The following is a 13,065-nucleotide window of genomic DNA, read 5'->3' as shown; positions in this document are numbered from 1 at the left end:
CAACAATTTGAGTAGATTGATTAGTTGAAAACCCATCAACTCAGTTCATATAATTTTTTTTGTGTTATTCTTTTTTACACGACAATCTCACGCCCGGGTAAGAAAACTAGGTTTTGTCTTTCACTCTATGTAAATCCTTCTCTTCAGCCTTCAAGTTGTCCTTCAATATTCCACTGGAAAATCAAGTGTTCGTTTCCCATTTTCAGACTATTGTCGTTTAGTACTTCATAATTGCCTTATAACTGGCAGACAACGAATTTCTCTTTTATCCATGCAATGATGGGTACTGTTGGTTCTGATACCGTACAAGTACGAAAGTGTGGTGTTGGAAACAGTGGTGTTAGTAAATTGCTGGACTGACCCTTGCATTCTAAGATGCACATTGCGGCACCTATTCGGTTAGTTTTAAGCAAAAATAATCTAAAACGGGTGTCTGACCTGTTTAAAAAGGGACCCTTGAGTAGAACGAAGAAGTGATAAGGAGGGTTTGCTTCCCACTCTATGCCACAGATATATTGCAAATAAAGATCGTTGAAGGTGTAGGGGAAGACTTTGGGTATTGAACCTTACCAAATCGGGTGTTTTTATGGTTCGATCAACATACCGTCATGCCAGAGATGCCAACAAGTCAGCTAATGAAGAAAGTAATACCTCAGAGGAGTTGGTTAATCGGCACAAAGGCTGGTTACGACAATGGGATGTATCCACCCAACACAAATATAAAGTTCATGCTTGAAGAGTGATGCAAAAAGAGGTGGCAGTAGGCTCTCATATAAAGACCAATGAAAAAAATAGCGCGCTAACATAAATAGCGTGGGCTTCAGAAAAATGCTATAGACTCTATAGCGTGCTAATAGCGTGCTATTTTTCAAAATAGCGCTTAACAAAAAAATATGAAAATTCAGGATTTCAGCATATATATAATAATAGATATAGCACTCTGCAGCTATAAAATCTCGGATATGATATTTTGCAGCCAAACATCAACCAGAGATAGTTCACATAGTCCATAACTTGATATGACATAGTCTCAAAATCACAAACCATAGTTCATATTCACATTGTCCCGAACTAGAAGGACTGAAGGAGGGGAAAGGAGGCACGGGGTGAAGGCGTGAAGGTGAAGCTAGGCGTGGCCGCTTACTACCGATTGACAGAGGAGAAGGGGGCGCAGCTGCGCTATCACGTCGTCGCCTGCCGGGCAGAGCAGGTGACAAGGAGTTGGGGAGTGTGCGATCTGAGTTTCTTTGTCTAGGGTTGCATGGATTAGGAATTTAGGATACGCAAGTGGGTCAAAATATGGAATGAGCTACTAAAAAAACTACTCTGCAAAATAGCGTGCTATGCGGAATAGCGAATAGCGCCAAATAGCGTGAAATAGCGCGTGTAGCATCATAGCGTGCCTAGAATGCATAGCGTAGCGTCCAACTCGCAAATACGCCATAGCGCCTTTATTAGCGTGAAATAGCGCGCTATTTTTTTCATTGATAAAGACACATTAAAGTTGGTGTTAAATGCATTTTTTTTTTGTTCACGAGAGGAGTCTACAATTCATCGGTTCTGGTCATGTCCGTACTCTCATGATGTTTGGCGTGAAGTTGAGACGGCCCGCGGGATTAAAATGTCGCGACCGTCCGATGATCGACAAACGGCCTGGACACTCAAATGGTGGATGCTTGATGCTATGCAGGTGATGGCAGAAAATAATGCTCAAGATTTTCTTACAACTTTATACGAGATTTTGGAAGCTACAAATATTGATGTACATGAAGATACACTGAACAACCCAGTTTCAGTAGCTTTGAAAATTCACTTTCTGCTGCAGGAATGGGTGAACCTGTACCAACATGATGCTCATATGAACCTGCACCCAGCAGTAAGAACCTACAAGGGGATGGATCATAGCAAATTCTGATCGGAGCACGTTCATACAAGCTGGAGAAAATCACAGATGTGGAGATCGTGGAGTTGCTGGCCTGTTTGTCAGGCTCTTGTTCTGGCGGAGGAGCTGAGTATACCAAAATGATCACTGGTTGAGGAATCAAAGAATAGACTTGCCGACTTCCAAGAGATGGTGCACCATGCCCATTGCAGCTGTAATGGGGTTGCTGACATTTTAGCCAAACGAGGTTGTAGTAGTAAGTATGAGCAAACCTGCTGTAATGTCGTACCTGACTATCTTGATCAGTGCTTTATAAAGACTTACGCAGTGATGAATAAATAAAATGCCAGGTTGCTTCGCAAAAAAAGTCCCTATGGAACAAACAAAGGCGTGTTTACTGCCCACAAACCATACAACAGAAATACATGTGTACATTGTTTTTGCTACACCTGAGATTCTCTTCTGCAAAGAATTTTCTATTCATCATATGTATGTCGTTGGTTCAGCAGGTGCACTCAAATCAGTATAGTCATTTAGAATTTTCCTACAGGATCCGCGCCACTTATATTGTCTAGATTTCTCCAGTTTCATCTTTTGCCATTTTTCCTCTCATATATTCAATAACACTTACTTTCGGATGGACGGGCGCGGCAATGCGCGCTTCCATGGTCTAGTTTATCTTTATGGAGAGACATCTCTAGTGAACTGTGTACCCCGGTCATATTTCCTTTACTGATAAATTCTATTGCAATCATGTTCAGTTTATTTTCTGCAAACATATCTTTTCACTCGATACGTTCAATCCTTTGTGTTCAGCAAACCGGTGAGATTGACAATCTCACTGCAAGTTGGGGCAAAGTACATTGGTTGTGTTGTGTGCAGGTTTCACGTTATTGCTGACGCCGGTAGTGCGCCCTGCCACTAGTCAGCCAACAACACCTTCAGAAGTCCTCCTACTGGTCGATTAAACCTTGGTTTTGTACTGAGGGAAAACTTGCTGCTATGCTCATCACACCTTCCTCTTGGTGTTTCTCAAACGCTTCCACAACAATTGCCAACAAGATTGTCTGGCGCCATCACCGGAGCACCATCAGGGCACATTGTAAATTAATGTAATGTGATGTGACTTAGAGAAGGATTGTAATTTATTTTCTTCCTTGCCATTCCTTTAGACAACAAAGTGATGAAACTAATCAGTTTTTGTTATGTGTAATATTTTTCTTGTTCAATTGGGGGATGTGTATTAGAGGTGGAGCTTCAATTTTCTTAACGAGTAAAGGAATTTGAATAGCCATAGCAACACACGGTTGGATAATTAGCCAATAATCTCATAATTAATTTTAGATTATTAAAAATGATATAAACAGCTACTACCACGTGTGACTTCAACATACTAGTTGCATTCGGAACTACGGGGGCTCGCCCGGTAGACCATCTCTATCAAAGCGCGTCCAGGGGTGACTCCACGGGCGAACTCGTCTGTCCTCAAGGCATCCAACTTTCCGACGCTGGTCTCTGTTAGCTTCTCTCCCCTGACGGCCTTTCGCCATCGGTGGGGGAGGGGTCGCCGGAGCCACGCGTGCGGGCCATGTACTGCAGTAGACTTAGGTCTCTGTAGTCTAGGTTTTCTGCCGTCCGACGACTCTGCTCTGCTAGCGCCGGTGATGACGAATAAGTGTGCTTTTGATTCTCTCCCGACATGGTCGGCGGCGGATCTAAAAGCAGCAGGTCTACCTGGGATTGCCGGTGTGGCGGCGGCGGCGACAACCCCCTTGGATCTTTTGTTCCTCCGGCTTCTTCTGCATCGCGGCGGCGCCTCCTCCAGCACTGTTGGATGGCCGGGTGGACATGTACAGGAGCTCTGTGGCCGGCGTGTGTCGCCTGCATCTAGGATGGCGGCGGTGGTTCCTCAGAAGGCCAGGCGTTTCAGTTCTTCAGCGGTGGCAAGCGGCTGGCGGATCAGCTCCTCTTCATCGGCTGAAGGCGACTGATTTGAGATCCGGCGAGCACGAGCTCAGCTCGACCGACGAGCCCCAACGACTCGGCTTCGCTGTTCTGCGGCGAGTCGCACAATCGGCTCGCAAAGCGGCGTGGTCCGCGATGGTGTTTGACGGATCTTTTGGGTGCGGCGGAAGATCGTCTTCCTTCTCTACGGCGGGGCTTCGGCAACGACGCGGTCGGCGGCGAGCAACGTTAGCATTTTGTGGAGGGACCTATAAGAGCTTATTTGTTATTTTTTGTTTTCTAGGGTTCTCTTTGCATTTTTTATGGAACACCTGGGTGTTTCTGGGATCTTCTGTAACGCGTGTGATGTACCCTTTGGTGCTATATGAATGGCACGTGGTTTACCTAAAAGAAAACTAGTTGTATTCGACAACATGATGAACATAAACATGTAGCAGCTAATATAGCAGCTAAATATGTACTCGTAGATCATGTTAAACAGGGAATCAGGAGCACCACAAAAGTATCGATCGATTGTAGGTGCAGTCGCGGTCACGAGTGGCGACGAATATGCAACCTAGCCACAAGGATGAGTTGAAGACGAGCTATGATGAAGATCATGAGCAATCGCGCGCAACACTTTTCAAAAACCTAATTCACCTTCTCTATTACATGATCACAAACACGAGCGGTTTCAAAGACCTACTCTCCCATTCACTGGTGCACACTAGTAAGACGGATGGAGTACACTACGATGATGATGCAAGCAAAAGAAGATGGTAAAACCCTAAATCTCTATACTTTGTGGCGTAGGTCGGCAAGGTCTTTATATAAAGCGGCAGGAACAACTTTAAAGAGTAGAACGTGGGTTGATTGATGGTGTGTATCTTCATATGAGCACGGATCTGTGTTCCCTGGCGATGATTTGTAGCATTATATAGGCACCTCTTGACATGCCTTGTGTGAGCTGTCACCAACTTCGGAAGTCCCAGGCAGTGACAAACCTATACCTCCTTTTGAAAATCTTCTTTAATACTAGCCATCAAGATTTTTAAATATCTCTAGCCATCACGTTCAAAATGGGTGGTTATAGAGTGTATAGAAACAAAGAAAGGTTTTCACATTGTAAAATTATTCAACAATAACATGGTGTCTTGACCCTTTTCTATAATTATATGCGTAAATTGTCACATCTTCTAAGGGGACTCTCAAGCATAATTTCTCCAACTGAGAAACATGTCTCACATCTTTATTAATAAAATACATTGACCGAACTAATACATTTATAATTTTAGATCAATAAAATATATACAAAGCCAAAGCAAAACCATAAAACGTAATCCACGACATACCTAGAGTTGGTTTCAGCCACACCTCATGAGATGGCAAAAATTCCCTCAAGTCCTGCTTAAATATCCCACCTAGGACATTGTTTAGAGTCGGGTTTTTTAATTGAGAATTATGTATTGCAGAGAGAGATAGTCGGTTTCTAGCTAAACTACATCTAGTCCATGGTTTCGAATCAAAATCGGTTTTGTGAAGTGTTCACTGAAACAAGCATAGTTTCTCATACGAAGTCCGTTTTAACGTATGACCACTCAAATTCTTCATGTCGACGTTTTGTTACGACAGATGCTACATGGGGTAGCTTGAGAGAGGTGGAAAGCCTTATATGGACGACTCGGGGTTTACGGTTTTACAGGATAAGACCGAATCGGTTGAGATACTAATTTTTTTTTTCGAAAAGGGGGAAAAATCGCCCCAGCTTCTGCATCCAAAGGATGCACACGGCTTTTTATTAGATTATTCATGAAGCCTTACAAGAAACAATACAAAAGATCACTCTCGAAGCAACCTAACTATACCTACAGTGGGATGTATAGGGTGACAATACACCAACTCACATCATCCAAACTAAATGCCTTCCCAAACCGCCCAATAGCAGGTGAGAAGCACATCCAGTCAAGCAGACTCTCAGCGCACGCCAACGCCCACGCCACAGGAGTTGCTTCCGCCGTCTTCCTCGACTCCATCTTCAAGAGAGATAATCGCATTAACCTTGCAAGACCTGCCGTCGATGCCACCATGACGCCGAGACGGCTCCACCATCCACTCCACCAACATCCGCCAACATCCAGCAGCTGCTCCAAAACGATGCCCCAAGAGGTAGAACGACGCAGAGCGCGCCGCCATCGTCCGATCCGGGAGACCCGGACCTAGGGTTTCCCCGGAGCAGCACGAGTGAGAGACCGCAGGCTGCGACGACGATGCCTTCAAGAAGGTAGCGGCGTGACACGTCGCCATCGTCCGCCAACCGAGGTCGGAGCACGGTTTTCACCGGCAGCCGCGCATCCCGAACCCGCCGAGTGTAGTGCCAAGACGGGCAAAGATGACGCCTTCGACAAGGTAACGACGTCGCCCGACGCCGCCATCATCCGCCAAGACCGAGGTTGAGGCTCGGTTTTCACCGGCCGCCATGACACCCCGGACTAGATCTCACCGCAACCCTGCCGCCCACACGGCCAGGGCCACGGGCCACCGCTCGCCGCGAAGAAGACGGCACCGCTGCCACCATCCGGAGCCGCCGCTCCGGTGTCCAGGGCCCCCGCTGAGACCACCACCAGCAGCCCCTCCAGCACCGAAGCCCGCCGCCACCGAGCCGCCAGATCCCGAGAGCCACCCGCCGCCACGAACGGAGGAGCGGCTGCCGGAGTCGCCGACCAAGGGGGAGACGCGTCGGGGGTGGAGAGCGTCACCGGGCAGCGGCCTCAGCCCTGGCAAGCCCAGCCTGGCCACCTTCCTCCATGCGGCTGTGCTTGGCGCCGGGGACCGCAGCCGAGGGCCAAATCCCCGCCGCCCCCTTCACCGGCGCCGCGGCCTTTGGCCGGCAGCACCTCGAGGGGCGACGAGGAGGGAGAGAGGGGGGAGGGCGGACGGGGCGGCGGCGGCTAGGGTTTGCCCCTCCCCGGTTGAGATACTAATTGATTACTTCATCGCTAAGTCGCCATCTCGCGCTTCAAGTTGATTTTCTTGATGCTTGACTGGGCCTCCGAGTCGGCCCACCCCCTATGGGTGCAAGCTCTCCAGGGATGCAACCATGCACTCCCCTCGTCACTTCAGGAAAACAGTTGCATTTGAAAGTTTTCGCCAAAAATCAAGGTATAGCGGCTACCCTACCCTGCCCTACTATGAGCTCCGCCCATATGTTTTGAACCCTGGCTGCCAACCTGTCAAATTGACCTCATTGTTCCATCATATCACTTTGCAACAATCAGTGCTCCACCGTTGGGCATATATGCATGGTTGCGATGAGCGAAGCCACCACCTTGCATAGGCTTTGTTGAATTATAGTATTGTAACAAAAGATAATCTTGGTAAAAGAGTCTGGACTGGGAATCGGGAATGATCAATGTTACTTTTGTGGACATGACGAGACAATATGTATCATTTGTTATTCCAGTGCACCTTGGCTAGGTTGATCTGGCAAGTACTCATTTACGTTATGGGATTAGTTAGACCACCAATAGGGGTTCATGCCATAGCTGGGGTTTGGATAGATTCTTATAGTCCGTCCCAACGAAAGCTCTGTGGAAGGCAAGAAATGATGCATGTTTTAGAGCAAAATTCCTAGATGCATGATCCATCAACGGTGGTGTATAGATGTTGTAGCATGATGGGCAATTTGACAGAAAAGCCTAAAAGACGAAAAAATCTTGAAGAAGGCATGGAGAAGATCAAGCTGGTGAGACGAGAAGCTTTCTCAAGATCACACAGTTGGACTCCGACGGTGCAAGAGTGATCTCTGATGGTTCTCTCTACATTTTGTTGCCCTCTCGACACCCCTTGTCTGTTCGTTTTGGCTGGAGTGTTCTGTGACAGTTTGTTCACGAGAGGGAAGTATCAAAACTTAGGTTCTTGTCAAATATTATGCCTCTGGTAGATGTTCTTTTTTCTATTAGTTCCGTTTTTTCTTTTTCTAAATCGTTCTTGTAAAACTGGGTGGTTTCGACGAGCGAGGCTGGTTTGGTCAAACAAAAAAAACTTTCGTAGGCTTTACGCCCCTTGATCGCCGCATCTTCAGTCTTCAGACGCACGCACGGTTGATAACATCTGACACAACATGATCCATGAAACATGGAGTATCACCGGTATGATTAATTGGGGCGATCCTACTCTCTCCAGCCCCACAAGGCCGGCCACCACCGCTCCAGCAGCATCCCTATATCGCGCGACACCAACCCAAATATGATTCGTTGTCTCGTCGCTGTGCACAACCCCGATCGATCGCAGCTGATACACGATACATCGTCAATCGCATGTAACGTTCGCACGAGCGACCTATATGTCTAGCTAGCTAGCTAGTTGCCCACATGTATACATGATGCTCAGCAACGCCTGGAAACTTGAGTCCAAAGCCACCATATCAAGCTAGCGTTCACACAAAAAACAGCCATCAACCGCGTGCGTCTACTATACCGTCACGGCGTCACCACTCACCACGTTACTTGCCGTGCCTGATGATGACGATGCGTACGTCAGGAACAGGGTCCCGTGTGGGAGTTAGCGAGCCTGGTCCGTCCACGGAACAATATCTGAAAATCAATCGTGTGCTGCATGAATAGCAGCAGATTATCCGTCTTGGAAGGGTTTATGTAAAGATGAACTTTTTCAGCGGGGATCCGGAGATGGCATGAATACCTGTTTTCGGAAGACATGGCTTGGCGACTCGCCGTTAGCATCCCAGTATCTGAATATTGTTACGCATAAAGACATGTTAGTAGGAGACGTCTTGGCCAATAAACTTTTGAATATTGGATAATTGTCGGCTTAACGGGGATAAATGGGACATTTGTATATGTCTTATGCGGAGAATAATGGGAGTAGTGCTGAATGATGAACCAAATAGTTTTAGATGGCACTTGACCACAAATGATATCTTTTCGGTTAAGTCTATGTGTGCTGATTGTATGAATATGCATATGATTTCCTTAAAAATACTTGTGGAGAATTAAGGTTTCAGTGAGGATAAAGATTTCATGTGGTTTCTTTATAAAAAAGTTTCCAACTAAATATAACATGTCGAAAATGCGATGTAATGGGTGTACTAAGTGTGTTTTGTGACTCTCGGAAAAATATTGACCACCTTTTTTATCTCATGTCCTTTTGCACGTCTAGTTTGGAGAGTAGTCCACTTCACATATAACATCCCTCCTCCAACTTTTTTTTTGGAAGTTGGCTCAATGGAATTGATAAAGCAACAAGATCTCGGATTCATGTGGGAGTTTGCGTGAGTTTGCGCTTTCGTTTGGGAAATTAGCTATCCATAGATGAATGGTAGTTCTTAATGTCTTGCAAGGCCTCTTCGAACCGAAAGGCAATGGACTCCCACACTATGTTAACTAGTTGGACGATTGGAATAAGTGAAACGTGATGGTCTTCCAAAATAAATCCACCCCTACTACAATTCTCCCAGGGACTTCCAAGAATGAGATGAAGCTTTGGGTCACGATGGATGCAAAAAAAAAAAAAATGATTAGGGTACGCTTATCTTCATCTTCATCGATGACGGTTTTTTCTCTCATGCTTTGGTCCTTTTGTGGCTTAGCATGGCGAATTTTTGTTTGTCTAGTACAACAAGCTCTACAATAACAAGTTTTGCCCGACTCCAATGAGGAAGGGGCGAGAACGACGACGCGTCTTTGGCTCATTTGAGTGTTTGTAGTCGTCTAGGTGATCTAAAGAGTTTTTGTAATATTTATTACTTATGGGTTTCCTTATACCGCTTTTTAAGATTATGAATAGGCTGGCTCGCTCCCAACCGTGTCCCTCAAACAAGGCCTACACAAACAATAAAATACGAGAAAAATTAAAGTTTTTATTCAACTTTTGTTATATGTTACAAAATTGAATGAAAATGGCTAAAGCCTAGCCAATTTGTCGTCTTTCTAGATGCTCGACGGGCCAACATTGTTGTTGTTACCCTTTCTCCTATAATGGTGCTGCCACCATGAAGAAGTTAGCCTCCTCCTCAATAGGCGTATGTTCGATGGAAATTCCGACGATGCGCCGCCATCATCGAACTCCTCCTCTCGGGCACGGTAGTCGTCCTTGAGCTTCTGCAATGACCCATATGACTCGACGATAGCCCTTTGCCCCGCCACCTACTCCTCCCATCCTAGCCCGTCGATGCAGTCATGCAGGTCGTCGTTGTCCTTGTACCCCTGCTCCTCATCATCCTCTGGCATCACCTCTACCACCGCTTATTGCTCCGCTTCAACCATGAACTGCGCGTCGAGGGCGGCGAACTCCTCCATATCGGCCTCATCAAGCTTTGGTTTGAGCGGAGGCGACACAGGTTCTTCTGCCGGGTGGTGGTGGAGGCAGAGATACATCTCGACACACGATTGTTGCATCCCAGCATGGAGTAGGTCGTCGCATTGCGGCGTGACATTTTCGTGGAGGTGGATGGAAGGTCTTATGTTACGACAACAACTGTGGTGGCGATAGAGAAGGACGACGGGTTTTATAGGCGGAGGCGACAACTCAAACCCTAATCACAATCGCCACAAATTGACCCAAACTCCGTCGACGCCCGACCACTCCCTCGTGTAGAGCAAGCTCATCAACACCTCCACCATTTCCTCGACGTTGACGTTCTCGAGCGACATATATAGCGTCCAAGCCCCTCATCTCTAGTTGATGTTCTCAAACCCAATTGTCAACGGGTCCTAGTACTTGTGTTGCCTACCAAAAACCCACTGGCGAGCAGCGACGGGCAACACCGTAGAGCCGGAAGGCTCCCAGGACTGCGGTGGATCCTGGTCCCTCGGGCAACGGCCCGCAATGCCTCTGGCGCACGTCCTGGCGGTTGCGAGGGCGTGCCACCTGACCTATACCTGGTCAGGAAGGTGATGGATTGCTTCGACTAGTTTTCTGCATGGCAAACACGTAAACATTAAATACGAGCCCCGATAGGCTCTTAGGTTGCCCTGTGGATCGGCTCAAAGAGCCCATTGCCCCATGGTTCACGTCAGATTTATAATGACATGGGGATCATGCTTTATCGATATCAAGCTAAACTAATCTACGATAGTCTAGGGTTTTCACCGCATAACCGGAACATCCTACGCGTAGTTGAGCCTAGCAGATACGTAAGATGATGGAAAACCAGCCCTAAAGAGGCCTAAAAACCAACACGAAGTTGATCCCCGGAACAATCCCTCTAGGGCTTAATAAACCACACCTTACGCACTACCGGATCGTCCAACCCGTTTATAAGGCCTAACCATGCGGATATCAAACCAATCCTTGAAGAACAAGGAACCTATAACGGATTAGATCTACTAAATAAAGAACAAGCAAGATGCTGCCCTTACGCCTAAGATAGGCGTAAGGGCAGCTAGATATTGAGGGGCAGCGTAGCTAAACAAGTATATCATGAAAGCATCGACGTCAGCCCCAAAACATCTACGATAAGGGTGTTGCTCGCCATCAAAAAGGCTTCAGTACGAGCAATACCAACACCGAATAAACGGATACTGCCTAGATCGCAAGATGCGATTTAGGCAGCATGTTGCTTACCCGGGAGAAACCCTCGAAATAAGGGGTGGCGATGCGCCTAGATTGATTTGTTGTGAACGCGATCGTCCTCCTTTCTCAATAACCCTAGATACATATTTATAGTCCGTAGACTTTCTAACTTGGGAATAAACCCAACTGTGTATGAGCTAAACTCTATCTCCTAATTCTAACCGACACGTAACCTACTATAATTTACAGATACACGGGCAATCTAGCCCAAACTTCTTATACAAGGCCGGTTCAGGAATATTTTCCGTGCATATTCTCTAAGCCCATTTAATCACGGCCCATCCCCAGACTTGGTTAAAATCTGGTGATAACACATGCCCCCTCGGTTTTGGCAATGATAATTTCAAAACCACTCGCTTTTTCTTCGTAGGGTCACGTCGTGGCAGAGCAGAACCGTCGCAGTATCCTTCATCATGATGCCTTGCCTTCTCAACTTCTCTGCACGATTTGACAGTTCTTTGGCACCACTTCCTCGGAAACCGCTGTAACATTAACTCTCCACTATATCCCTTTATTTAACCGCGCCGAGCAGTTCGCCTCTTCATCCTCTTGCTCCGTACTAGCCGTCGGCAAAAAACCCCCTTCCTCCGTAGCCATGTCTTCCTCCTCCTCCTCCTCCTCTGCCTCATCAGGCCTCTCCTCCTCATCTTCTTCCTCCCGTGAGCCCACACCGGAGTGGGACTCGCTGGCGGCGCACGACCTTCACGCCCCGGAGAAGTGGGACCTAGAGGACCATGATTCCTCCGTCTGGTCCGAGGACGACAAGTCCTTGACCGACAGGGAAGAGGATCTCCAGTTCCTCGTCGACGGGGAGCTGGAGGCGGGGAGCGAGGACGATCGCTTCTCGTGGGATGACTTCACCTCCTCCGACGAGGAGGAGGAAGAGGAGGACGACGACTCCTCCGACGAATACTGTAACATCCCAAGTTTCAACAATAATAAAATCAAGAGAGAGTTTCAACTATTCAAAATTTGCAACAAACAAAAACTTCTTATATGCATATAGTGCCACATATAGTTTCATGCATTTGAGTGGTTTTCTTATGGGCAATTGCCATGATGAGTGTTAGCATGATTATCAATTGCTATGTGAACCCTAACAAAGATGATCAAACCCTAATTTGAGAAGAAATAGAGAAAAACCCATATTTCACTTACATACACAATATGCCAAATTGCAACTCTTCACCCTAGGCCATAATTGCTTGCCCTCTTGCTTGGAAAATACTTAGATATGATAAACTAACACAATTGCATCCTTGGATCAAGAATAAAACACAAGGAAATCAAGTTTTCTTCATACATATGATAATGGTCATATGACCCAAAAATAATTTCTTCACTACTTTACCCCTCTGGTTTTCTCAATTCTTGAACTAAACTAGGTCAACCAAAGCCAGGTCATCCAAGACCATGTCAAGGTGAGTAACTTTGATGTTGACCACCATGGCTAGAGTTGACTAGGTTGACCAGTAACAAGGTGACAAGTAGTGATGCTGAAATAAAGAGAAGATCATGTCACTTTTGCCATTTTGCAAAACAACTCCAAATTGACCAAAACCACCACCAATCCAACACATTAAATATATAAATGAGATCCACCAAAACGAAAACAAAAATTCAAACAAAAAGTTCTTGCGGGCATTTAA

Source organism: Lolium rigidum, chromosome 7 (genome assembly GCF_022539505.1).
Source record: "Lolium rigidum isolate FL_2022 chromosome 7, APGP_CSIRO_Lrig_0.1, whole genome shotgun sequence".
In the NCBI taxonomy this organism is placed as follows: domain Eukaryota; kingdom Viridiplantae; phylum Streptophyta; class Magnoliopsida; order Poales; family Poaceae; genus Lolium; species Lolium rigidum.
This window is presented reverse-complemented; position numbering follows the sequence as displayed.